The sequence below is a fragment of the Lissotriton vulgaris genome, chromosome 4_1 (assembly GCF_964263255.1).
Source record: "Lissotriton vulgaris chromosome 4_1, aLisVul1.2, whole genome shotgun sequence".
Taxonomy (NCBI): Eukaryota; Metazoa; Chordata; class Amphibia; order Caudata; family Salamandridae; genus Lissotriton; species Lissotriton vulgaris.
The window spans coordinates 1,240,220,735-1,240,247,744 of record NC_141691.1 but is presented as its reverse complement, the minus strand read 5'-3'; positions in this window follow the sequence as shown (position 1 = coordinate 1,240,247,744).

Genomic DNA, 27,010 nt, shown 5'->3' with positions numbered 1-27,010 from the left:
GCTTGGGGCTAAACCAGTGCAAGCCATGGTACAATTGTACCGTGAGAAGTGCCTTCCAATTGAAGTGATGTCTGGGGTTATAAAGATGCAAGTGATCTCCAGGTGACCAAAAATACATTTCTCTGTAGGTTCCTCGATGTTCCCACCAGAACTCCATCATTTTCGGTTCAGGCGGAAGTGGATCTAGGCTATATCACTGATCTTATTGCCCTAGCATCCATCCTGTATTGGCTCAGAGTTTGATCAAGCCCAGATCTTATTATAAACCAGCTTGTCATTGAGGCCTACAGATCACTTGCCTGTGCACTGGATATATCATGGCTTAGGTATATCAAGTTGTCGCTGAATAGTGTGAGTTGCATAGGGGCAGGTGAGATACAGGACATAAAAATGTGTTTCTAACTAAGTGGCAATGCGGAAGAAAAGACGCAAAGTTACTTAAAACCCACAGTAAGACAATATATTTTGTTGAAAACATGTCTCCAGACGGATCATTACCTGTTATCTGTTACCAATGCCCACCACCGTTTTTACTAACAAGACTCTGGTTTAACCTAATCCATTGGTTTTTAGCTGTCCCGAGGGATTTTTTCAGTCAGGTGATTTAAAACCATGCCCCTGCAATAATTTTTCTGAACAAGGCATTTTACATTTTTATGTTCTTCTATGACTTTTATCAGTCACTAAGGTCTAGATATATCATTCCACTGGTAAAACAAAGAATTTGCTCATGTAAGACTAGCCTTAATGTACTTACAAATGCTGTCTTCCCCCATAGTCTGCATTGGGGTTGCAAACTTTCTCGCCGGAGAAGTAAGACTCAGGATAAAGTTATTTACTGACTAGAGGCCATCTTTAGCTGCAATAGATTGTGCCTATTATGGGTAGCATGAGAGAACGCCCTTTTATTAGTATTTTATGTACATTGGTAATGTCATGATGCACTTGCACTTTATATGATGCATGTTACTGTCCTGTTCAGTGCCATATTGGATATTTTTAAACAGTTATTTTTTAACTAACGCAAACAAACCAAAGGTCTTGGGAGGACTGATGGGCAATTCCTTCTATCATAGCGGACATTAAATAAGAGGATTTTGTTGACAGGTTTTTATTAAGATGAGCCCCTACACTGTTTTTGTCTATCTTTTTACACGCTTATTTTTAAATTTTTATTTTGAATATAATATTATGGGATGTCTCGTTTTCATGTCAAAAATGAATTTGTATAAGTTCTTATCATGCATCACATTTGTGTTTGTATACTTGTTTCTAAAGTTATAAGACATGTTTATATGTATAGTTGTCATAAGATTTGAACAATGAGTTTTTACATGTGTTTTATGGCCTACATTGGCTGAAGGAAGAGCGAATGACTGACTGACTGACCATCATTGAGAACAGATTGCAAACAACATGAAGGCCATAGCACAACAGGTTGTTCAGGAGAAATATTTGTCAACCAGCTGGCCACACACCTGCATACCCTGCCTTCTGTTTTGCACAATGGCCCGGTAGTCTGGATTCAGACCTAGCTGAGGATCCAGAGTATGTGTAAGCCATAATTTAAGGCAATGTTGTGCAAGACACAACAGGCTACTATTATCTTGCACACAACTTCATGGGAGAACAGCAGCACCCCCGTACGGTCAAGACATTTTAATTGTGACTTCAGGAGGCCAAACTCTATTATGGCTCATGTATTTATGTGTGCCCTATTGTATCTCCGCTGAGGTACAGTGGTTTCATGTCTGATTGGTGTGAGGAGATGAGGGGAGAGTGCATACGCAGCATCACCTGAGGAGGAAAATGAGGGAATATTTAAACATGTCCCTCTTGCATCTGTACATTACATGATGAATGGAATGGTACATTCTGTGTCAGTTCAGTTCAAATGACTTTATTGTGGCCGCCAGGGGAATAAAAGTATAGACAAATAAGAACAAGTAATAAATACATAAAAATACAATTTGGACAAAGAACAGGCACAGTTGATTAAAGCATAAATATAAGCCAAGCACTAAAATTAACACCAATCTAAAAGATGTAAGAGTTACTCATGACATTATGTGCAAAATTGCAATAACTTTACAGAGGAAAGTATCATAATTATACATCAAAAGGATGCCTAATGGGTATTAGATACATCATCATGCACATGGAGGAGGAGAAAGAAGATTTCACCTAAGTACCCACATAGCACCCAAGAACCTAGCAACATAGATAGCAAAAATAGGATGGAAGTCTGCCCTAATCATGAGAAGGGCAACAGAATGTCTGGGTCCACCCAACAGCCTGCTTATTGGAGCTAACCAGTTTCTGCAGGGGGAAGCATAGGCTGGGCACATGAAGAAAATATGTGGCATGCTCTCCTCTAGAGGGATGCCGACCTGACATGTAGGGGATTCCACACTGGCCCAGTTGGAATTGAACATTCTAAGCAAACTTTCTGTGCAGTGAAACAGATACCTGGTCCCAGAAATGGCCAAACCCAGAGGTGGGCTTGAAGTTAACCAAATCATTTGATAACTTGGCACAAGTAGCTTTTCATGATTCATTGGCCGTTAAAATTGCCCAGTATCACTATTTCAGGGAGTCTTTGGATGGGAAATTAGTAATGCCCAGATAATCACAGGGTGAAGATCCTGCTTCCACTCACATCCATCTCCAAGATTATATCAGGGGAAAAACAGTATCAGGCCCTGACATCTTGGCAGTACAACCCAAAGAGGTTTATCCTTTGTCTAAAAGTCCTCTATATTCTGCTCCTCTTTAAATTGTCCCGTCGCATGGCAAGGGGCAAACCAACAAACACATTCAGTGACATGTTGAAAGGTCTGAAACTGTTTATTTGTGGCAGCTCTGCTTTTATGTTTGCATCAAGGCTGGGATTGGCTGTTCAGTTAAAGAGTTTCACCTAGAGCTGGTTGGTGGGATGGTAGGTTTTTCCTCTTTTACTTGAAAACATACAATCTCATGCATGTTAAATCCGTAACATATTGGCAGCAGAAGAGATCTCTACTTGCTCTATGTTGCATGTGTCTGGAGGTAGCAGTTACAGCCTAGCCTCATACAGCCTCAATACATATCTGACATACTGGACTAACTTTAGGCAGTGCCATATGTCAGACAATTGAGCTTCAAGTCTTGTCAATCATGCACTCAGTTTCAAAATGCTTTATTCGGTTTGTACAAGTACAACCATATAGCAACATACATCAATACAGTTAGAAATCATAATTATGTAAGTTAGATAATGAAACGTTTAAAATTACATCAATATCCATGCCAATCTTGAAGGTATATCTCGTTTGTGTACAGAGTTAAATTTGGTCACTGTATATTATTTAGCAGCAGTTAAAGGTTTAGTGCAAAAGACGCCAAGTATAATAGTGCAAAATCGAAAAGACCTGTTATAGCCATAAAGTGCAGTTGGCATGTGCAAATATGCAAAGTTATAAGTTATAAGTAAAGTGCAACGTTTGTTTGGTCACTTAGGTATTTTAGCAGCAATTTGTATAAAAGTTTGTACAAACGTTAGTGCAAAAGTGCAAAGCCAGAGGACAATCATTACCATAGATACATTTCAACAGGTAAAAATACAGAGTAAATATAAAATTCATATAAGGGAATGCACATGGCTCAATAGTATCTCACAGTTAGTCATAGGATGTAATAACCTACGGGGGTAACAAAAAAAAAATCATATAATAATTGATTTCCTATGCCAAATACATTTTAAAATATAGGTGGCCACATGGTAACACACATTCGGGGAAGCCAGGTTAAACAACAGTTGCATGGCAGCTCTTGTATTGCACATGTTGTGTTCTAAAAATAATTGCTTCAAATAAAACTTTCTAAAACCAGTATAAAAATTACAAAAAAGTAAAAAGTGGCAGACACTCTGTTTGGATTTCCCATCGCATGGGCACAGACATAACCCGGGTTTTTTTACAGTAGGGAAAGCCACCAAGTGGTGGACTATACCCAACCTCAGGCGTGCTAGAACAAAGCGATGGGAGTTAATGCTAACAAATGTAAGATAAGATGGGAATCCTGTGCTAAGGTTATACTCCAGATACAAATTAAACGTACTTTGCATAGCATATTCCTTCATTCTGGTCCCTTTTGCGTGATCCAAATAGGTGGTTTTAAGGTCACGCGTCGTTAAAACCGATTCTGTTAAAATGTCTTTAAAAATGTCCTGACCTAAAAGGATCTTGTACCAGGAGTAAATGTGTTTTAACCAAGGGATTTTTGAATGCCAATCCAATTTAATACAGTCCAAAATTACTTCCTGGGTGAACCTAGTTTCTTCTTTGGCACATATGGACCGCCAAAGAGAAAGGGGACGCAATGCGATCAGGTCGGTGACATAATTTATGCCTAGCTCTCTGTGGGTAATCTCATTTGACGCTGAAACAGGGAGGCATAGTAGTCGTTTCAGGTACCTGTTTTCCTCTTGCTGGATGGATAGGGCAATCTGAGAATTATATCCCCATATCCCTGCTCCATATAGGGCAGAGGACATGCACCTCGAGTTGTAGATGGAAATCATCTCTTTGATTCTACGACCCCCCAGTTTAGAGGCGAATCTGAAGATGCAATTTGTATTTCTAGTCATCTTCATGCCGACACAGGATTGCTCGTTTACCCATCTCCCATCTCCTGAGAAGGTGATACCTAAATAACAAAAATGTTGAACAGACTCAAGTTTATCCCCATCTAAAAAGAATGACTTATTTTTCTTTAGTTTCTTACCACAGGTCATGGTCATAGTCTTACCCTTATTAATTTTAAGCTTTCTGCCCTTAATAAAAATGTGAAATTTCTCAATTAGCTTTTGCAGCCCATTCGCGGTCCTGGAGATCAGGACCACGTCGTCCGCATATAAAAGGACGGGTATTTGTTTTCCATTTATAATGGGGGCATCAGCATAAGATTCTTGTAAAAATTGATCAACCTGGTTTATAAAAAGGGAAAATAAAAGGGGAGCAAGCACACACCCTTGTCGGATCCCTCTGCCAATTTTAAAAAAGGGGGTGCATTCACCATCTGATCCGAATCTGACCTTACTCGAAAGACTACTATACATTCTGGCCAGGAGGTGGATGATTTCAGATGGTGCGCCCATGGCAAGTAGTGTTGGCCAGAGCAGTGCATGTTCCACTAGATCGAATGCGGAACTTAGATCGGCAAAGCACATGAATAAATTCCCCTCCTTGGCTTTTGTGTACTTGGCGATAATAAGTTCGAGGTTCACGCACTGCTCCATAGTTCCTAGACCTCTCCGAAATCCATACTGAATAGGTGAAAGGACATTTTTGTCTTCGGCCCAGGACTCTAATCTTACCAGAAGCATGTGACTCAAAATCTTTAATGACGAGTCTAAAAGTGAAATTGGGCGATAATTTCATGCACTCTTTTTACCCTATCAGAAATTGGAATATACAAAAGGGTCTACCTTAAACTCTGTCCTTTCTCCTGATAGGGTAAATGCTCACAGAACTGTCTCTTGGGTGCCAGCAGAGGTAGGAGACAGGAGAGTTGGGAAACCTGGGCCATGCAATTAAAGAGCATGCAAGCTCTTAGTGAAGAGTATTGCCCACGTACGATTGTGTTCAACTGCCTGAAATTTCGTAAATGTTAGTGAGAAATTGGGTTACTGGTTGAGTGGGGGGAAAGCCTACTCAAGCAGCAACCATAGTCTTTCTCAGGGTGAGGCACAAGCAAACCCCAAATTAACCTGTGCTCAACCCTCTGGTAGCTTAACACAGAGCAGTCAGGTTTCATTTAGAGGTAATGTGCAAAGTATGTATGCAGTACTTCAAACAGCAATAGAGTGAAAACACAACACAAGAGAAATCCCACACCAATGTAGAAAAATAGAATACAGTCTAATTACAAAAGACCAAAATAAAAAAATCCAATCAGTAGAATCAGAAAAATGTAATTCTGAAGATTAAAATAGCACCAAAAAGGCCAGGCCGCCACCCATGGCTATCTGGTCATGGGAGACTGGAAGAAAGTGACAAGCTCCGGCCGACTGCAATGGAGAGTGGGTTGTATACAGGGAGCAGTTTGGTGCAGCTGAAATGTTACCTTCTCTATCCACTGCTGAGTCCCGTTCACGGTGGATGGGGCTGCAAAGAGTAGAGAAGTGTCACAGACCGATGTCAATGTAGCACAAAGAGCAGACCTGGCATCATGGAGGCTCTTTCCTGTAGTGCAAAGATCCTGCTGTCGTAATGAGCGGGCAGACCAGGGCTTCACGGTGGTGCTTCCCTCGAGCAGGCAATGCTGCCTCTCTTAGGCCACATCAATGATCCAGGACTTTTGGGTCAGGGGCTTTCTCCAGCTGGATCTTGGTGTTGGTATAGGTGGTTGGGAGCCTGTTATGTCACTGTGGTTCTAAACAGGAGACCAGCTGACTAGCCCTTGGAGTCGCTCTGGGAGTCTTGGACTCAGGTGCCAGTCCAAATTCCTTTGACTCACGCAGGACAGCAGGGCAGCAGGGCAACAACCCAGAAAGGCAGCAGTCCAGCAAGGCAATAGTCCAGCAGGGCAGAAGTCCAGCAGAGTGGCAGTCCTTTCTGCAGCCCAGCAGTCCTTCTTCGTGGCTGTACGTCCATAGGGCCAGAAGTGTATTAAAGAGTTGGAGTCTGTGTTCCAATATTTATACCTGAACCATCCTTTGAAGTGGGTAAAGCTTCTAGAGATTTTCATTCCGAGGTGCTCTGGTGTCCTGCCTTTCCTGCCCTGGCTCCAGACTAACACCACACATTAGTGGCCAGTGCAGGTAAGAGTGATGGGATGGTGGGGTGGGGCGCGGTCAGTCAACAAATGACTGAACAGGGAAAAAATATAAAATAGATAAAACCACTTACCTTGAACTCACTGCATCCCCGAATGCGAGGTAAGTGCTTTTTTTTTTTACCTTTCTTACCTGCACCCGCTGCAACTGACTAAAGGGGGTAACCATTTGTATTGAGGTAAGACACACCTATTCAAGTGTAAGTAGGGCTGTGTGCAGCTCACTCCTCCCATCCTGCCTGTGAAGACCCATCCAGGCCCACCTAAGCTCTCCATTGTCTGTCTAAGAGGAATACTGAAAGCCAAACTTCCAAAAACATCCAGTTGTGCCACCCAGTAACAGACTGTAGGTACCAAATAGCTAAGGCAAGAAACTGTCCACTTTCTAGAAGTGGCATTTTCAAAATTGTAATTTAAAATTGAAGTTTACCCTGAGAGAGGATTTTTCATCACAATTCCAAAGACACCAAATATAAACTAGTTACCTGTTGCCATTTGGAAATTACAGCACATGAAATGTAATAAGATAACTCCAATTTTATACATGGGGTAACAGACCTTGTATTAGTGAAAAACAAATGTAAGCGTTTTCACTACCAGTACATGTAAAACTTAAAAGTACCTTTCCCACTTTTTTAAAACAATACACCCTACACTCAGTGATGTTCAGGGACTATCCTGGGGGTGACATATGTATTAAAAAGGAAGGTTTGGGCCTAGGAAAAGTTGTTTTTGCCAGGTTGAAATGGCAGTTAAAAACTGCACACTCAGGCTGCAATGGCAGACCTAAGATATGTTTAAAGGCCTAATTGAGTGGGTGGTACAATCAGTGCTGCTGGCCCACTAATAGCATTTAATTTACAGGCCATGGGCACAGGTAGTGCCACATTACTAGGGACTTGCAAATAACTTAAATATGTCTATTGGACATAAGCCATATCTACATTTTGTTAAGGATAATTCACAAGTATTTAGCAGTATATATCTTTGTATGTGTGCGTGCGACTATGCATGTATCTGCTTGTGTGCGTGAGAGCATGTTTAATTGCAAGGTTATGCATATAGGGTGACATCCTTGCTGTATTATGTCTATATTGGCTGTTGCATCTTCGCATAAAGCACAGTGTTATGTGCTAATTAAATTATGGATTTTTTAAAAATAATGCACACGGGCAGGTGCGAGCTACTGTGCAGTGCCGCCACCTGACTCACAGTAAATTACCAGCCTTTTGTTTTCGTTGTGAGATTCTACAAAGGCCCGGCCATGATTCAAAAATGTATACAAATGTGTCTGTTTTCATTTTTCAAAATACCAGCACGGCAATTAAAATGCTGATAGACTAGTATAAAAACAGCCATGTAGCAACCCTACATGTGGAACACGGCACAGATCCAACTAGACAGTTTGTGTTTCATAGGGAAAGTTCCTGCTCAGAGACCATATAGCCCAGTAAACTGGTGGTAGTAGTGCATACCAAAAACAATACATTAAGCACTACTAAGATGCATAGACCTGCCTTGATTATATTACATGAGTGTGTAGAACCAATATTGCATTCCAACAGTACCAAGAGTTTATTTAAGACTAAGAATAAATGGCACTGAGTGCAAGGATTCCTATTTTTGGTCCTCTTCATGGGTAAATTCCATAAACACGGTCAAAATGTCATGCAAATGCACCACATTGTTCTATTGAAACATTCAGATAGTGTATCATGGATAAAAAATGTTAGCAAAAAAAGGTGCAGACAGGATGAGAGAGATTACATAAAACCATATAATGAGTAAGCTGCTCGTTTTCCCCATGCATTCATTTGTACTGCACACAGTCTTTCTGTGGGGCGCCTTGAGTTGTTAGAGACCGTGTGCAGCTCACTACAAGAGATAGCCTTATGAGGGATCATAAAAAGCCTCTTTGCAAGCCTGGAGTCCCATCAGAAAAGTGCATTGTGCTGCTGTAAGTGGAAGACGGCCTCTTATGCCGGGACCAGACTTTGGTGTACAATTTTTCCTCCTAGAATACACTTCAGTTTTATAATTAGTGTGCGACTCCGTAGTTTTATGTAGATTAAACAGCTAACAGTCTTTGGGGGATAGGAATGCATTTCCCAAATCTTGCCCGCTCTGTCGGGTATCCCTACAGTAGAGTAATTATTTTGTTTCCCCACATGTGCGCACCCCGTTAATTAAAAATACTGGATTTATTAAAGTGTGTTGTGCGTTTAAAAGAACCGGCAGATACATAACAGGTGCTTTTAAGGTTTCATCTCTTGTGTGACATAACCTGCAGGAAGCGGCGTTGGCAAGGGACTTCCAACTTCCATTTCTTTCCTTAATTGGGAACACAATAAGTCTTGCGTAGAGGATTCGCTTGAGCGTTCACTTCCCTAAGGCACTGTTCAAGTATGGTAGGAAGGGATTATTCCTGTATGATTTTAATATATGCTGATATTGCAATTAGATTATTCTCTCGGTTTAATGTTTTCCTGACTCGACATAAGCATGGTTTGTTTTTTCAGGGTAGATTTTAGTGTCTGCTAGGTGTGTTCCCAATTTTCCCTAGCCAGGTTCAATTTTGCGCACGCTTCAGTCAAGTAGTCTGACCAAGGATTCTTTCTGACTGTGAATAGGCTCATCAGTCCTTCTTTTTTTTTTTAACTTTATTTTTTCAGTGTATTAACAGATACAAAAAAAACCCCGATTGGCATCGCTATAACGCATGTACACAGTTCGACAACCTCAATATGGCACTTAGGTAGGTATTATCATCCCGAGAGGTACAGACACATGAGGAACCACAGACTAGCAGGCAAATAAATAACATCGTGAGGAAGCAGCCAAGCACAGCACAACTCCTGGTGATAGATAACTCTAGTGGTCCCCCCCTCCCTCACCTTCAGATCCCGACCCCACTGGCAAGCACATCTCATCACTTGCCCCATCAGACTGGTTCTGGGAAGACCTCCCCCTCTCCTTTAGTCCCGAGGCACACATGATTCGCCACCATCAGTCCATCTTTAACTGCATTTGGGGCCGGGAATAATATGTTGTGTGGTAATAACTGATGACCGCGGTCTAATTTCAAAAGTTTGTTTTTTCATGACCAACTCCAAGTGCACTGAGGAGTTTCTGGTACATGAAGGTATTCCATAAATCCACTTGGAAGCTCGACCTTGCACTTTCTCCGTGCTAGCCACTAAAGCCCCAGGGAAAACAAATGCTTGGTAAGAGTTTAGCTCCTATTTCTGGATGGGAGAAATCCAGTAGTTTCACTTTGCGGAATTACGTTGAGTGATATTCCCGGAAGTTCCACAAACAGTAGGAATCGGCACAGGATTTTTAGCACCGGGAGCTTGTTCTTCATTGAAAAATAAGTGCGTACTACACCACCTGATAGAGGTTGCTGCTTCTTTGCTTCTACTCAAGTAGATTTTCTTTTTGAGTGACAGAATTCTCACTCCAAGCAGTTGTTACTGTCTGAGAGAGCCCACATTGAGAAAATCTAACCGGGTGTGGTCCTAGTGCCCCAAAGTTACGCTAGGGGATGCCACTTCTCGCTGGTTAACTTAAGGTTGGTGAGACGCGCACGGGAAAAATCTTGGCCAAGCGGCGGTTGGTGGAGTTTTGCCAGTTTTCCGCATTCCAAGCATAATGTGAAGTGGGCAAAACTCTGCGAAATGTATTGCATCAGTAGAAGTGCTGTGCACGCTTGTGTAGAGTATGTAACTGCCTTTCCGTTTTCTGTTTCCCAAAATGCAGAATCTTCCTTGAATAGAGTTCCTAGCAGCCCAATGGGTTATCTGGGCCCCATCTTGCCTTATGTACTTCAGGATTCAGGAAACCCGGCTGCTCTCGCCTAGAGTCATGGTGGGGGCATGGCTGGTCTCTTGAAGAATCTTATGTTTACAATCTGATTGAACATATGCTGGTTTGTCTTGTGTATGGTATAGGCCAGGGCCACAATCACTGGTGAGTTACTTGCTGTACAGTGCTTTCCCATGCTTAACCCAAGAGTGTGCAGTTACACCATTGCATTTATCTTGCCTACGACCATTTAGAATGTTAATATGCTGCCAGAATTTGGCCTGGTTGCATTGTTTCAGGATATATCTAGCCATTGTGATTCCTGATGTTGTCTTATATGCTACCAATGAGCCTGTTGCGGATCTTTCTGGCTGTGGCTGGTTTATTAGGATGCATCTCTTCCCCTTATAGTTTAAATTATCTGCTGGCTTTCCTCAGGGTTCTCTTGCTCTGTTTCACATCCTTACCATATGCCAGCATATATTCACTGTTGTAGCACAATGGTTCATTTTCTTCACTATTCTCGTAATGCTAATCCCACTAATCTGTTTCATTTTATTGATTATTGAAGCCCACGTATTATAAACAGGAATCACAATTCTCCAATAAATATTAAAATGCCTTGCTGTGTATTTCTTGTGTATTTCTGTGACCACAATTTTCTTGGAGATGGGGTTGTCATATTCTGAGTTTACATGTGCATTTGAATAAAATGAAATGAATTCGTACTTGTATGGCACACTTATACCCTGAGGTGTCTTGGCGCTGTACGCATACTGCTGTGGAACCCTTCCTGGCTTTTCCCTGTGAAATGCCCACTCCTGGGCACTGCCAAGGTGAAGCGAGGCATCCGAGCACTATTGGGGCCATTGTGGAAATTAAGCAAGCTATTGCCCAGAGTTGCAGATTGGGACTCATGATTAGAATAGACACTGAGGCGAGAATTATCAGGTCAGAGGAAATTGAGCCCAAGACCCACCGAGGTGGGAATTGAACCCTGGTCCCAAACCAGATCTCTGCATCAGGGTCTGCCACTCTAACCATTGAGCCACACTTCTCCACATTTGAATGTTTGCAGATTGTTCACTGTGAGATATCGGGGTATAGGCTAACATATCCTGAGGGTGCACATGGAATCAGTCTGGAAAAATACTGATGTTCATATTGTCCAACAAACGCACATTTTCAACTGGCAGGTATAAGCCATACAACATGGTGCAACCAACATTTTAACTTGGAGTTTTATTTAATGGGTCACCTGAGTAGTTTTCTTTTGTATACCCTAAGATCCCGACTCACCAATTTACCATGAGACATCCTTGGTGTTAGGGAAAAATTCTCCTCAGCTGAGTATGTAAATACTATGTATTTGCTATGGGCAGTTCAAGCTTGACCCTTTCAAAGGATTACCCTGTAGTGGTGCCCTCTCTGAGTTCAATATATTCTTATGGCTGAACCTGCAGCATTAAACATACCTGAGAACTGCAGACATTCAGTTACTCGAAAGCTGCTAGAAAATGATCTCACACTTGCGGTGGGGAAGTTACCTTTGGGGTTGAGGCACATGAAGCATTTAGGGAAGAGGTATTCTATTCATGGGTTACATTGCCTGCAGGAAAGGATCACTCACTATTGTTTCACATTTAAACTACAACTGACATTCCATATAACTATACAGCTTACAAAGCTCAAGAAATAACATTGACATCCCACAAACATCAACATTAGTTTGAAAGCACCCTACAACACTCTTAGACTAGGTCCCCTTAATAATGACGGAGCACCATGGTCAGTCATAGCCATTAACCACCACATCGGAAACATAGCTGATATGATAGCATCACAATTATGCAGACTATATAATAGTCTAGTCAGAATATATAGGAGTCTGACACAGTTCATTATGCAAACAATTACTGTGAATCCTGTTAGGGCTGCTCAAGCTGCACAGTGACAATTGGCTTCACTGGGCATAATCCCATAAATGAATAATGCAGTCATGGGTAAAGTTTCCATCAGACGGAAGGAAATTCTCGTTCTGGATTTCACAAAAAATAAGTCAGCTTGATGCAATGTTTCCCAATACAGCACCACAGAAAAAAACATAATTCTTACAATGTGCTTGCCAGTTGGGATGGCACCCCCGTTTTGGACTGCTCCACATGGTGTAAAGTTTTTGCTACGCTATATACCAGAACTCATGGAACACCCTCAATAGTTGGTTTGCCAGAGGCACTTAAACAAATCCCAAATGATCACAGGGCAGCCCTTGTCCAGGATTTTGGGATGAAACTGATTGGCAAATTTGCTGCTGTATCTGCTGTGTATGTTGAGTAACACTGAAGAGGAAACAGCAACATTGGGGGTATGCTAAGGACTCTTTAACCTAACTCCGAGAGAACAGGACCTCGGGTTATCTAAAATAATTTAGGAAACCTATGTCTCCATAGGCAGAAGTAATTTCAGAGCCAGACATACAAAGCTAAACAATTAAGAGCAGTTCTGAAAAGGATAACTCAAAGCTAGCACCCAAAGTGGGATCATAAGAAAAAAAAATTAAAAACTATGTCACAGCAGGTCTCCTCGCCAGAAGGCCTCTCAAAACCAGCATAATCTGCGTAACCATGATAATATTACAATGCCTGAAAAGTATCAGGATACTGATACATGATCATCTTGTTCCTTTCAGGAGTCATCCAAAAAAACGCTCGGAGAGAAGTGGACGTCAGAGTGCAGATCAGAGGATCAAGTGAAACCAAAAAAGGACTCACAATGCTCCCCTGACTACATATAAAAAAGGAAGTTAAACCTAAACAGTCAAAACCTCTATTCAAAAAGAAAAAGGTAGCAGGACTCAAAGTCAAGCATGCCACAAATATTGAGTAAACTGCTTCTGAGTGGGGAGAATGGGGTCTGACCATGCTGGACAGCGCAGCAGAAGTCAAAAGGGTTTGCCGGAACCTGATGGATTGTCTGGTGGCAGTAGCGTTGAGTGATTATATTCAGGTAAACACCAGATACGAGGGTGAGCATCCTGCATTGTTTATATGAGATGCGACTCCAATTGGATGGGGAAGCACTAAGATATATTAATTTTGTCTTTTGGGGGAACTTGTCATTCAGCTATGATATTTTCATGGCTGAAAAATGATTGGCCACCTGAATTTGTGATGGATTACCCAGAAAGAGAAACTGTAATTATGCCTGCCTTCTCTGACCTTGTACCAGAGACCGTGAATGTTCATATGCCAAGGAGTGGGCATGAGCGCTAGCTCCAGTGTTATACCTCAACATTGTGGGGTGGGATGATGGTTCCTCTTATCATGTAATACTTGTGAAGTCGATTCCACTACCTCACAGACAATACCCCGTTAAAAATGATTCTGAAAAGCAAGTTAGAGAGATGCTCACGCAACTTGCATACCATGCTGTAATAGAAAGTTGCAGCTCTCCTATGAATAATTCTTTGTTTCCAGTAATGAAACCAGACCATTTATATCATCTAGTATTAGCGCTCTGGGGGAAAGCTCCCACCACAGGGGAGGTCCTGACACTCGATCCCAGTGCCGTGAGGGGAACGGCGGAAAACTTAATTTTGCCAGCAACCCGACCGCCGCGAGGGCAAGGGACTACATCCCCCAGGTGCCCCGGCGGTCGGGTGACGTCAGCGGAGCGCCTGGAGGCAAGGGACAAAGGCGGGAGAGCCGAGCGCTCTTGTTAGCGCTCTGGGGGAAAGCTGCCACCACAGGGGAGGTCCTGACACTCGATCCCAGTGCCGTGAGGGGAACGGCGGAAAACTTAATTTTGCCAGCAACCCGACCGCCGCGAGGGCAAGGGACTACATCCCCCAGGTGCCCCGGCGGTCGGGTGACATCAGCGGAGCGCCCGGAGGCAAGGGACAAAGGCGGGAGAGCCGAGCGCTGTTGTGAGCGCTCTGGGGGAAAGCTGCCACCACAGGGGAGGTCCTGACACTCGATCCCAGTGCCGTGAGGGGAACGGCGGAAAACTTAATTTTGCCAGCAACCCGACCGCCGCAAGGGCAAGGGACTACATCCCCCAGGTGCCCCGGCGGTCGGGTGACGTCAGCGGAGCGCCCAGAGGCAAGGGACAAAGGCGGGAGAGCCGAGCGCTGTTGTGAGCGCTCTGGGGGAAAGCTGCCACCACAGGGGAGGTCCTGACACTCGATCCCAGTGCCGTGAGGGGAACGGCGGAAAACTTAATTTTGCCAGCAACCCGACCGCCGCGAGGGCAAGGGACTACATCCCCCAGGTGCCCCGGCGGTCGGGTGACGTCAGCGGAGCGCCCGGAGGCAAGGGACAAAGGCGGGAGAACCTCTCGCACCGCGAGACGCGCGCGGGAGCGCCGGGCTAAGCCCGGGCAAAGGGCGGGCCCTCTACGGCCCTCATCGGACATAGGAGGACGTGGACTGGCCACACCTCTTGGCTGTTTGTTGAGGTAATTTTCCAACGTGTAAATCATAACCACATGCCCAACTCAAAAGCAGGGGTAATGCCCAATACAATCCCAGATGACATTTTTGCACACTCACCATCTAACTTCCCATGGCTGGAGGACCTAAATAGTCTGTGCAAGGTCAAATATGTCCCAGCAGTACTCTCCCCCACGCGAAAACGTAGCTCACTACCACCTACAAGGGAGCTGGAATCTATACCTTCCAGGGCCACCCCTGCCAAAAGGAAGACTGAGGGGGTCAAAGATATTGGGAATCTTATGAGATGTCAAACACCTGATAAACATTCTGTAAGCCCAATTCCTACTTAAATTAATTCTCCTCCTACTGTGCCACCTGTTGCTCATCTGGACGATTTGTTACCATCTCCCCAGCAGGCCCTTCTGTCCATGATCGAGCAAATGCTGAAATCTTTAATACACCCCTTGATGGATAAAATCAATACGCTAGAGAATAAGCTCACGGGTCTCGAGAGTTCCATTGGATCTTTCTTGAAACCATCAGCCCATGTCGCTACAGCTAACTCCTCGCCGACACCACCCTTACAAATCTATCTAACCCGATTACTTCTCAGGATGCGGCGCCTATCCAACTCTCAACCACCACTTCCTTGTTGCCCACCAAACCCAGAGGCCCCCTGAAAGTGACAACACCACGCCACATCCCACCTAAATATGTGCGAACCACCCATATACATTTACCGCCAGAAGCAGCGCCTTTTGTAATAGTTCTATCGGGAGTCCCTGAACTAACAAAAGGCAAAACTGAGAGTCACATTGAACTTATGAACAAGGTCAAGTTCTGGTTATCAAAAAACAGACCTCTGCCTTACCATCTTGATGGCCGCATAATAAGTGTCCGGAGGGTGGGTTGGCTTGGACCCCTTAAAAAAGACATCTTGGGGGATTTGATCTTGATCCGATTTAGGAGTAGACACATTGTGCCATACCTGCAGTCATGGCTACCTCAAACTGAAGATGGTCTTATTTCTATTTGGGATCTATATGACTTTTACCCTTACATGCCCTATAATCTTTCAACTAGTACATGGGGCTTTGATAAACATCCCAGTGGGCAGAGGAACCCATGTAAGCAATGGTAATAGTCTTTCACTGCCTACTAACTGTCCCAAACCGTCTTTTTACAGTCCTCTGTATCGTAATTACTAAATCTTTTGGACTACTAAATTTTTTGGATTATTGAGACCTATAACGTTGCCTAAAGGTAGTGTAAAGTACGTTTAACACGTTAACTGTGCAAACCTAAAGCTATTATGAGATTTATTTTAAAATGTATTTAGAATGTATTGTGGTATTTGTCTGTATGCTTTTATGATTTTAATTCTCAAAATCGAATAAAGCTTTGTGATACTGATACTCATCTAGTATTAAATTACAGACACAGATACAATTACAGTCACTGTACAAAACACACATAGCGCATCACTAATGAACAACATAGGCCAGAAAAAATACAAAACCAAATTAGATACCTCAAACACATTTTTATGTCAAAATAAAGCACCTTAAAGCAGGTATTTGACCACTTGTTACATGCTGGGTTCTCAAAACCAGTACTGTTGATTACCTCATGTGCATAAGAATAGCCCAGGGCTGTTCTCAGCACCGACCCCAGAACTCGTGCAATAATTTGCGGACCAGGCATTGTCCTATGTTGATGACATATATTTAATGGGTGATGACCTTTCTACACACTTGAAAAGAGTAGATGACATAGTTCTGGGATTTGCTCCCATGGTTTAAAATTAACTTTTAATAAATCAAAAATATCCCACCTCAATGTCCTATTTTTGGGATATGAACTGTCAAGTGACGGCAAAAACCTTGGGACATACTTGTTAGAGAAGAGTGTGCTCTTACAACCACCAAACATGTTGTAGAAACTTCAACCCATGTTTGGAATCCTTAATTTTGGCAGAACTTACATTCCAGATTATGCAGAGCGGGTTTAACAAATCTACAACTTGATTTGTTCAGACTTTTCAAACACGCACTGGACAACTGAATACACACAGATATTACATTCAGTACAAGCTGACATGCTAGCTTTGAAACACTTACACACGAGTGTAAACACAACAAACCTGGTGATCCGTATGATTGTGGGGTAGTTGGGGTATATCTATATTACATTCAATGTAGGTGACACTGTACCATTTGCATATAAATCATATTTATAAACCACTGCAGAGATGTGTTTTGCACCAACAGAAAAGATACAGATGGCGTTTCAGTCTTCTGAGGTGAGAGAGAGCATTAACTCAGGGGAAAAGAATATTTGACATGACTCCGGTTCCAGCCCTTGAGGCTGGCACCAAGAACAGCATTCCTAATGCTACAGCTTTAAATCCAAGACGGATACAGTGGCCCAAATCTCTCACCACAACAGATGTAGACTACTGTTCTAACTTCACACAGCTGCAATATAAAAATGAATAACCTCTTCCTAACGAAGTCATCCCTCTTGATCAGCATGATTACGTCATCTACACTGATGGCTTGGAACAGCCTGCTGTTGGAGCTAAACTGCAATATTCAGCAGCGTGCTCAGATTTTAAGGGTAGAAAGCAGTCACTGGGTAAATGCACAGTGCATCTGGCAGAACTCAGAGCTCTGATTCTGGCACTAGAGAATACGGATCCCTGTGTGTGAATCGTATTATTGTGTTCAGTCTTACAATGAGTATCTACACTACTGGAGCCAGAATGGATTCAGGGATTCCAAAGGGTACACAAGAATGCCAAAACACTTTGGGGATTAGTGGCTAAGCTGAAAGAAAGCTTGCCACAAACTCATGTAATTCATACCTTGAGTCATCAGTGTGTAAGAAAACAAGTTGTAGGGAATTCCATGGCTGATGAAGCAGCAAAAGCAACAGTGCAAACTACTGCTATCACTGTGTTTTCTCATTTCAGTACGAGCATAGATAGAGAAATTATGATGGCAAACACTTAACAAAAGGATTTACAGCAAAGTACTCATACCATTTTAGTGCCCATTAGCTCATATTCCCGGTGTGGGGGATAACATAATAGCAAATCCAGATTGCAGGTTAGATTTAACCCTAGCAGCACATGAGACCCTAGCATCTGTATACACAGGGGTGGCAGCTGCAATTTCACTATTGCAGCAACGCTATTGGTGGAAAGGTCTGTATAAGCACAGAGTTTCATTCTTCAGGGCCCAATCAGGGGGTATAAATACTAACAGATGCCGTGCACATTTCTTAGGTGACACCAAAGGGTTTAAGATCAGCAGTCTCGACCTAAGTTGGGCACAATCACAACACTCAGGGATGGTAATTACTTACAGTCTTGAGAAGTTATGTATATTTTGGCTTAAACCCTCAGAATTGCCTCAGGTGAAACAACTCTTGTACCTTCTTTATGATGATATGGGATTACAGTATTTTTGCTGGATACTCAAAAACCAGTTCAAAAGTATGTACTATTTAACGAAATGTGAAAGTTTTCACAGCAGGAAGTTGCTGAGAGATTGTGAGAAAATGACCTGGCAAATTTAAAAAGAGCTCTAGCAATAGTTGATAATGATATGACACATTGTCCACTAGCATATACTCACTAGGTAACATTATGTCATCTGCAATAGACCACATACAGAAATGGAAGGTCCACTTTCCAACATGGGAAGTCACAGCTTAGATCGATTGTTTTTAAGTTGGACTCTTCGGACACTTCGTGCCAGTCAGGCACGATGGCAACACCTTAATGCCACTAGTTTGTCGTTAACTTGCAATCTAACAAAACAACAAACCATCATCTAAGAAAGGACGTGAGGTACACAAGTTTACTTATAGAGAAGTTGAAGCAGTTACCATTCACTGTTGCAGAAATATCTTCAGTGGATTTGATTATCCACAGTTTTATTGTTCTACCAATTTTGATATTTCACTTCCAATACTGTTTACAAGACTATCAAGTAGGCAGATAAGAAGTGGTAGGAGAATGATATGTGCACAGTAAGGGACCTTACCTTTTAGATATCACTGGAGGAATGGTAAAACTGTAGTCTTTCTCAACTGGACTGACTGTGAGAATACTTTACGGCATTCCTTGATGTGTTAGAGAGGTTTTGCATTATGTTGCATGTGATGTGTCAAGTGCCAATTTGTCCTGCTATCTGAGGGGGTCTGCAGATGCAGTGATCTGTCTGGCTTTCGGATTGCTCTTGAAAAGGATCAGTTTGATGTTGGACGATCAGGGTGGCTTGGGCATGAAACCGGGAATTGCATATCTGGAAACAGTTTCTACAGTCATGACCTGTTGCACACAAGTACTCTTTTCACCTGCCCGCACATTTTTTGAAGTGACGCTTTGGCCTTCGATAAAACTTTTGAATGTGCATCTTGATGCTTTGAGCTGACTGAAAGCCCTTTTGTTCCACAATAATGTGACCTTAACATCTGCAAAAGAGACGTTTGATCTCCAAGCCGGAAGGTCTTCTTCTGAGATAGCTTTGTTACTCTGCACTAATTTCCCAACAAATTTTGCAGAGCTTGTGTACTACATTTTTAACATATATAGTACTTGCAGGTGTAGAGTACTTTTTCAAAACAATTGGCTTTGGGTTGGTTAGTATCTTCCAGACAGTCTTTAGAGTTCTTTCATCATTCATACACTCTGCCCTTGAAAGAATTTTTGAAGGTCTTCCGCTGGCCCTTTTCCTGATTGTCAGGACTTTGCCTTTATTTTTGCTTCCTCACAAGGGTTGTCCCATTGCCATGTGTTTCCTGCATGGCCGGTTATAGTTTTCCCTATGTTAGCCTAACTGTGCATGCTGCAGGCCACATTTTCATGTGCACACATTAATATATGAACAAACTTGCTTTGCACCACACTGTGCTTTCACACAGACCTGGAGATGATTTTGTGTTCTGTTCTTTTCCTGGGATTTAGTGTGAACATCCTAGAGAGGGTCAAAGAACAACGTCCTTTGTTGTTTTCTCTGGTCACGAACAAACACCTAGACCTAACATGAGAACAAAGTTGCTCTTTATGAGGACACAATGCTTGTCATATAACTGAGTATAAGAGGGTAAGAAAACACATGGAGCAAGAGTTCTCAGACAAGATCACTGTGGTAGTTGAGATGTAGAGTATCCATCTGTGTATGATAAGGAAAGGGGTCCGCCACTAATCCCAGAGATCTTTGATATATAATATTTTAGCTTCAGAAGAAAGAGGGGTTTAGGCTAATCTGTCTAATACCATGAGAGGGCTCTTTATATTATATGGTTCAATAGCCTTGCTAACAGTATTTTTGATATACATTTGTTTTTTAACTGTGGCATGAATACTACATTCTAGGACACAATAGTTTGAATAAATATTTGGTCTTCCTCAGGAACTGTCGCAGTCAAATCCACTTGTTACCCTATGCCGTAGTTCGGTCATTGGGTTTCCCGAATGTAGTAGGTCTCATAAATCCGTATTCTTCTGGGTCTTCCAATCATACAGTGGAGAGGGAGACCGAAGTGACCTCTCGGGGCACAATTGAAGCGGTCGAAACATGTTGACTCTAGCAGTGGTAGGAGGGAAGTCTTGAGTAACCTCATTTTCTGAACAAGACATTTTCCCATCCTTTTTCATTATTTTTAATCCTGATAGGGGTATCAAAATTGGGGTCAATAAAGTAATTCTTTCTATTGGCACCCTTAATCAGTTTTAATCACATCCTAACTGCACTTTTTTTGTCGCACTCTCATCAGATCCACGAGGTGTTCACTAACAAGTTCTATCACTCATTTATGTTATTCGTTGTACGTATTGACTGACTGTGTTGTACGTATTGTGACGTGGAATTTATTATTTTTCCCCCTCCCTAATGCTCTGCCCTGGATGTGGCTACACCAGGGCGTTTGTAGCAGGCCCTATGATGAAGCATGTCACATACTTTGGTATGTGAGTGAGGGCAGTTTTTCCAAATTGGGGAATTTTCCTTTGTTGTAGTTATGTACTCTATATACCCCTTGTGTGTGATCAGCTTCCAAAAAAAAAAACATAGGATAAATCTAAACACCATCAACAGAAAAGTAGACAACATGGAGGTTCTCCACCCCAGATACCCCTGAAAGAACGTACGATTTTCGCGACCACACTGAAATGAATACTTCAGACAGGTATCAGTCATCTGATAGACATTCCCCTCATCCTTTCAGGAATTGTGGGACTAACAGTATGACAGAGGAGGGGGATCTGACCACAGACAATAGGAGTGTGTGAAACCAAAAGGGGAGACACATTGCTCATCTGACAGGAAGATAAAAATGGAGAATATACCTCCTCCATATAAAGCTCCTTTATAGAAAAAGAAAGTTGCAGCCTTAACTGCAAAATATGCCACAGATGATGAGAACCTTCCTCCTGAACAGGAGTTGGGAGGTGACTATTCTCGACAGCGTGAGTATGCCGGAATCTCCACCAATACTGGTACTGAAAGCAACTGAAACCTTTATTCAGGTCGATACACGGATTGTCGGGTTCACATAAACAATGAGATGATAACTCTTCACAATCTTGGTGAAGCATAAAAATAACCACCTCATGATGTCCCCAACTCTGATAGTAATATCAGAGAGCATTAGGGCGATCAAGTGAAGGAAGGTATAGGAGGTGAACAGAAGGGAATAGGAAACCTGGAATACAAAGGACAATACAATGAAGAATTCTATACACAATTGCTACTTTCATATGGTCTCACTAAGAGAAAACGATATCTCTATAACTGACGTAGCTCACAACTGGTCTCCCACTCACATTGAAGGCTAATATTCTTTCTGGTCAAATCTCCTACAAAATGCAAATGCATGATTAGACATGATCTCTTCTTTCTTTCAAAAATGAAAACCTCAATACAGCATATGACCCAGATACATAGCAAATTCATAGTTTCAAAGAATAATATAATAAATGAGAAGATGTGCAAAAATATATTGGTGAAAAAACAAAAAGGTTTACGTTAGAAAGCACAGCATACTTAATGTTTGAAGTATTCACAGAACAAAGACCTTGTTCCGACATCAGCATAGATAAGCCATCACCATAGATAGATTCCCAAAAAGAGTAACCAAACAAAATGCTTTTTCAATAAGCAACAAAGGAGAGGATTATTTTACTACTGGAGCCCAACGTTATGAATAGTGAAGTAGCAAAGTTCGTACCTGAAAGCACCGATTCCTCACCGACTAAGCAGTTTCTAACAATAATAATTTCTTACCGTGGAATTTCTTGGAGAATTAAAGAACAAAGGGAAAGATGTGGGACTATGGTACTGCGAAAGAAAAGTAATTGGGAGATGTTACTCGCTGCCAGCACCATTGGGGAAGGGGTTGAGGTAACGAACAGCAAAGGATGTCTACGTGGTTTGACTCCACAGCCAGACGCCGGAAGGCAAAAAGCCACAGTAACTTCTTTGATACCCCTAGTACGAGGATTGCAAGAAGGCTTCCAAGTGCAGATGAACTCGCTCAGCCGAGTAGTTCCACAGTATAGCATTGATTTTAGGAAGGCGCTAACATGCACAAATCCTGATATGGACACCTGCATGGCCCCTCCAGACAGAATATATATACTTAAATATTCATATTGAAGGTGACGTTAAACACATCATGGAAGCAATATTCTGGGACAACTTCCCTGCATCTTATGACTTTCTCTTGGAGGAGGTCGATTGGCCCCACCTTTTGTTCTTGCATGCCCCCAGGGTGAGGATGTCATTTTCCCTTTTTTTGCGCACCTCCTTCTTGACAAGGTCAAACATGCTTTTGCATCCATGGGTCCTTGCTTTGGCTTCTGCTCTTTATTGCAATCATGCTGGCTGGGATAAGGATTTCCCTTATCATGCTATTCCTATATAGTGTACTCCTCAAGTACAACAAAAGTATACTATTAAAAGAGGTGCAAGTGCACCCGTTAAAAATTTATTTCCCAGCTGGAATACCAGAAAGTAATTGAACCCTGAGTATCTAATATGAATAATCTTCCTTTTCCTGTTCCAAAACCAGATCATTCAATCGCATTGTCTTCGATTATAGACATAAAAAAGTAATTTGTGCACAATTGCAGTGCAAAAAACCCATAGTACGTAATTCATTAATAACATAGTTCGTAAACAATATAAAACCACTTTGGATATTTCCAATGGGGTTTTCCATCACAATTTGACTCCTGAGATCCGAGACTGGTCTGCCTTTAGTGCCTAGACTTTCAAATGCGCTATGCTCGACTTCTATGGGCTATAAAATAGCCCAAGAGTTTTTGCGTCACAAATTGTGTTGATTCTTCATGAAATTGACCCAGATGCTCTGTCCTACGTAGATGATATCTACCTGATTGACGATAAATTAAGCCTCTATCTAGCAAGATTCAATCGCATAATATTGTGATTTGCAGAATTTGGCTACAAGTTGAAATTAAAAAAATCAAATATAGTTGCGGCCTTCAAGTATGCCTAAAAATGACTATCCCTGCTTGGATTTTTGAATTTTGGCAGAAGAGACGTACCTGACTATGAACAGCATATTAAACCACTCTATGTTTTAATATAGCTAGGTGTTTCCACTTCCTCTTAAACACCAGAACTCACTGAAACTCTTGGATCTTTGCAATCTGACTTACTTAAAACACGTCACCTTCATGCAAGTGTTAATACCACGAATGTGGTTACCTGTGATTTACATAAGTCATCATTAATCAAAGTGAAACAGTACCTATAGCATATAATTTGCATTCGTATTCCCCTGGAGAAATGTGTTGTGCTTCTACTAAACAAAAATACTGACTGCTGTAAAGAATGGCCATCCTTAAAAAATCGGTACAAAAGGGGGTGGTGATGGACTGTTCCAATGAGGCACCGGGTCAGACGGATTTGCATATGGCCATGTCTGAACTGGGGTGGCAGAGTGGGCTAAAGAACGGTGATGGATTAAACCCAGATCTGTTGACTTTGTGTTAGTGTTTGATTGGTTCAGATGCTCTGTCCATCACCACCCCCTTTTGTACCGCTATGTCTCGCCATAAGCTGGCAGGGTATGCACAGACGTGAGCCCCTTGCTCACTTTGCCACTGGATTCAAGTAAGCCTGGCTAAAGACAGCTGTAATGCCAGAAATAGGTCCTATGAAGCTTGTTTCCGGTCCAGGGAAGGCATGTCTTGGCAGTTCGGGCTGGACTGATCCCATGAGGCACAGGGTCAGACTGTTTTGCATATGGCGATGTCTGAACTGGGATGGCAGACTGGGCTAAAGAACGGTGATGGATTAAACCCAGATCTGTTGACTGGGTGTGAGTGTTTGATTTGTTCAGATGGTCCGTCCATCACCACCCCCTTTTGTACCACTTTGATCGCCATAAGTTGGCAGGGTATGATCAGTTGTGAGTCCCTTGCTCACTTTGCCCCTGTATTCAAGCAAGCCTGGCTGAAGACGGCTGTAATGCCAGAAACCGGTCCTAGGAAGCTTGTTTCCAGTCCAGGGAAGGAATGGCTTGGCAGTTCGAGCTGGACTGTTCCCATGAGGCACAGGGTCACACTAATTTGCATATGGCTATGTCTGAACTGGCGTGGCAGAGTGGGCTAAAGGACGGTGATGGATTAAACCCAGATCTGTTGACTGGGTGTGAGTGTTTGATTGGTTCAGATGCTCCGTCCATCACCACCACCTTTTTTTACCATCCTTAAGAAATGGCCTCTTTCTCAAAGTAAATGCATTATTGTCATTTCTCCAGTGCCAGCCATTGAGATTGTCACCAAAGCCAGAATTCCTAATGCAAAACTCCTCCATCCTCCATGGATTCAATGGGCTATGACTTTCAGAGCCATAGATGTAGCCTTTGTTTTTTACTCTTTCTTGCAAACGCAAGAATTTCTGCAATATGCCTCTTGATCAATATACGTACATTATTTATACATATTATTTATACTGACGGTTCCACACAACCTACTATAAGTTCTAAGAAGCAGTATTCTGCAGCATGCGCCATCGTTATTGGTATAATGTTGGATGGCATTTTTCACCCCGATCACTTGATATCTGGGAGACTGCACTGTGTATTTGGAAGAACTGAAGGCTTTGCTTGTTGCACTTGAAAATACAGATCCCAAATTCCCTACACTTTTTGTGTATGATTCGTATTTTTGCATACGTTTCAGTTATAGTGCACATTTTTCCAAAATTCCAAAGCAGCACAATCAAGCACAAACTGCTTTTGCTTAAAGTGGCAGATAAAAATGATAGGTTGCCGCAAACTCATGTTATACATACATTGAGTAATCAATGTGTGGAAGCACACTCTGTGTACAGAATTCTCCTGCTGATGAAGTGGCAAAATCAGCAGTAGCCACAACTAAACTTGCAGCTGTGACATGCTCCAAACCTTGTATTGACACTGACATCTTGGCTACCGTGATTGCTTTTAAGAACGGCACCCCTTTACCAAAGGGCTTAACTTAAAAATATTCTAATCATTTGAATAACCAGAATGCTCCTTTTGCCATGATGCCCAACGCTGACCGCAGACATATGCTGGTTGTAGCCACACACAAGGGTGGAGGTTCTGCCTACGCGGGAGTACCTGCCACTATTTCACTCTTAAAATGACGTTATTGGTGGCAGGGTTTATACCAGAAGACTTGAAATAATTTAGTGTTGTGAAAAATGTTGACAGATCAAATGTTCTACTGTGTCTCGACCACCACATACATGTTTATTTATTTTGAACAAACTATTTGGCTGTATTCACTTAGATCATTGTGGTCCACTGATCTCAGTTACTGCATTCAAATTTATTTTGGTTTCAGTTAATTCTTGCTCTAGATTCCTCTGGGTTTGTGCACAGTGCTCAGCTGATGCTTGAACTGCTATAAAAGACATGCAGGTCTTCTTCAGTACTTATACCTGATGTGCGTTCTATTCGGAACAAGACCTGGCTTTTGCTTCTAAGGCATACCATGATTCGATGAAGTCCACGGGTGTACAAGTTCATTATTCTTGATCATATTGGCATGAGGGCAATCCTGTTGTGGAAAGAATGAACAGTGACTTAAAACAGTCCTTGTAAGGAAGCACCTCAAACCCCTACTTACGATATGGATCCGATCCAGATGTCTCTGCCTTGGGTTCCTTCCTATGGGGTCAGGATGACGTCAGCATACACCAGACAGGAACACAGAAAATAAAAATAGACTATTGTTCCTTCGTATAGGACGGAATGACAACCAAAGAACCAATCAATGCAAAGGGAGGCGGAGATAGGACCCCAACGGCCCAATTAACACCGGAGATAGATATCAAGGAGGGGGGCTAAGGAGGAAACAGATGGCCTTTGAGGTATAGGAGAGCGGGAGAAATGTCACGGAGGAGACAGAAAGGTGTTCTATATCTGAAGAAGGACTCGGGTTAACAAGCACGGTTGAAGACGACGCCGGAGACAAAGAAGACCCCGAGCTGGGATGGGAAGAGCCACCGTAACTCTGGAGAGTTGCGGCAGGAAGCGGTATGTGACTCAGGAGAGGGAATAGTTGGGAGTAGTGGGTGGAGGGTAGTTATTACCATCCCTGAGACCCAGGTTGGGAAAACCCCATGCACAAAACCCTAGTTGGTATACAACGTTTACAACGAAGTTTTTACCACGCACTACCACTACAACGCAGGCATTACCACGCATAACATTACAACGCATTGCGCTGGGGGGCGCTCTAGGATAGGGAATAAGTATAATTTTATATCCAACACCTTCCCTAGTGTCCACGGGGACTGGAGTTGGAATATAAAATTATACTTACCACTATCCAGCACCTCTAAGCGCTATGCGTTGTAACGGTATGCGTTGTAAATACCGCGTTGTAATGGTATGCGTGGTAAAGGAATGCGTTGTAACGTCATA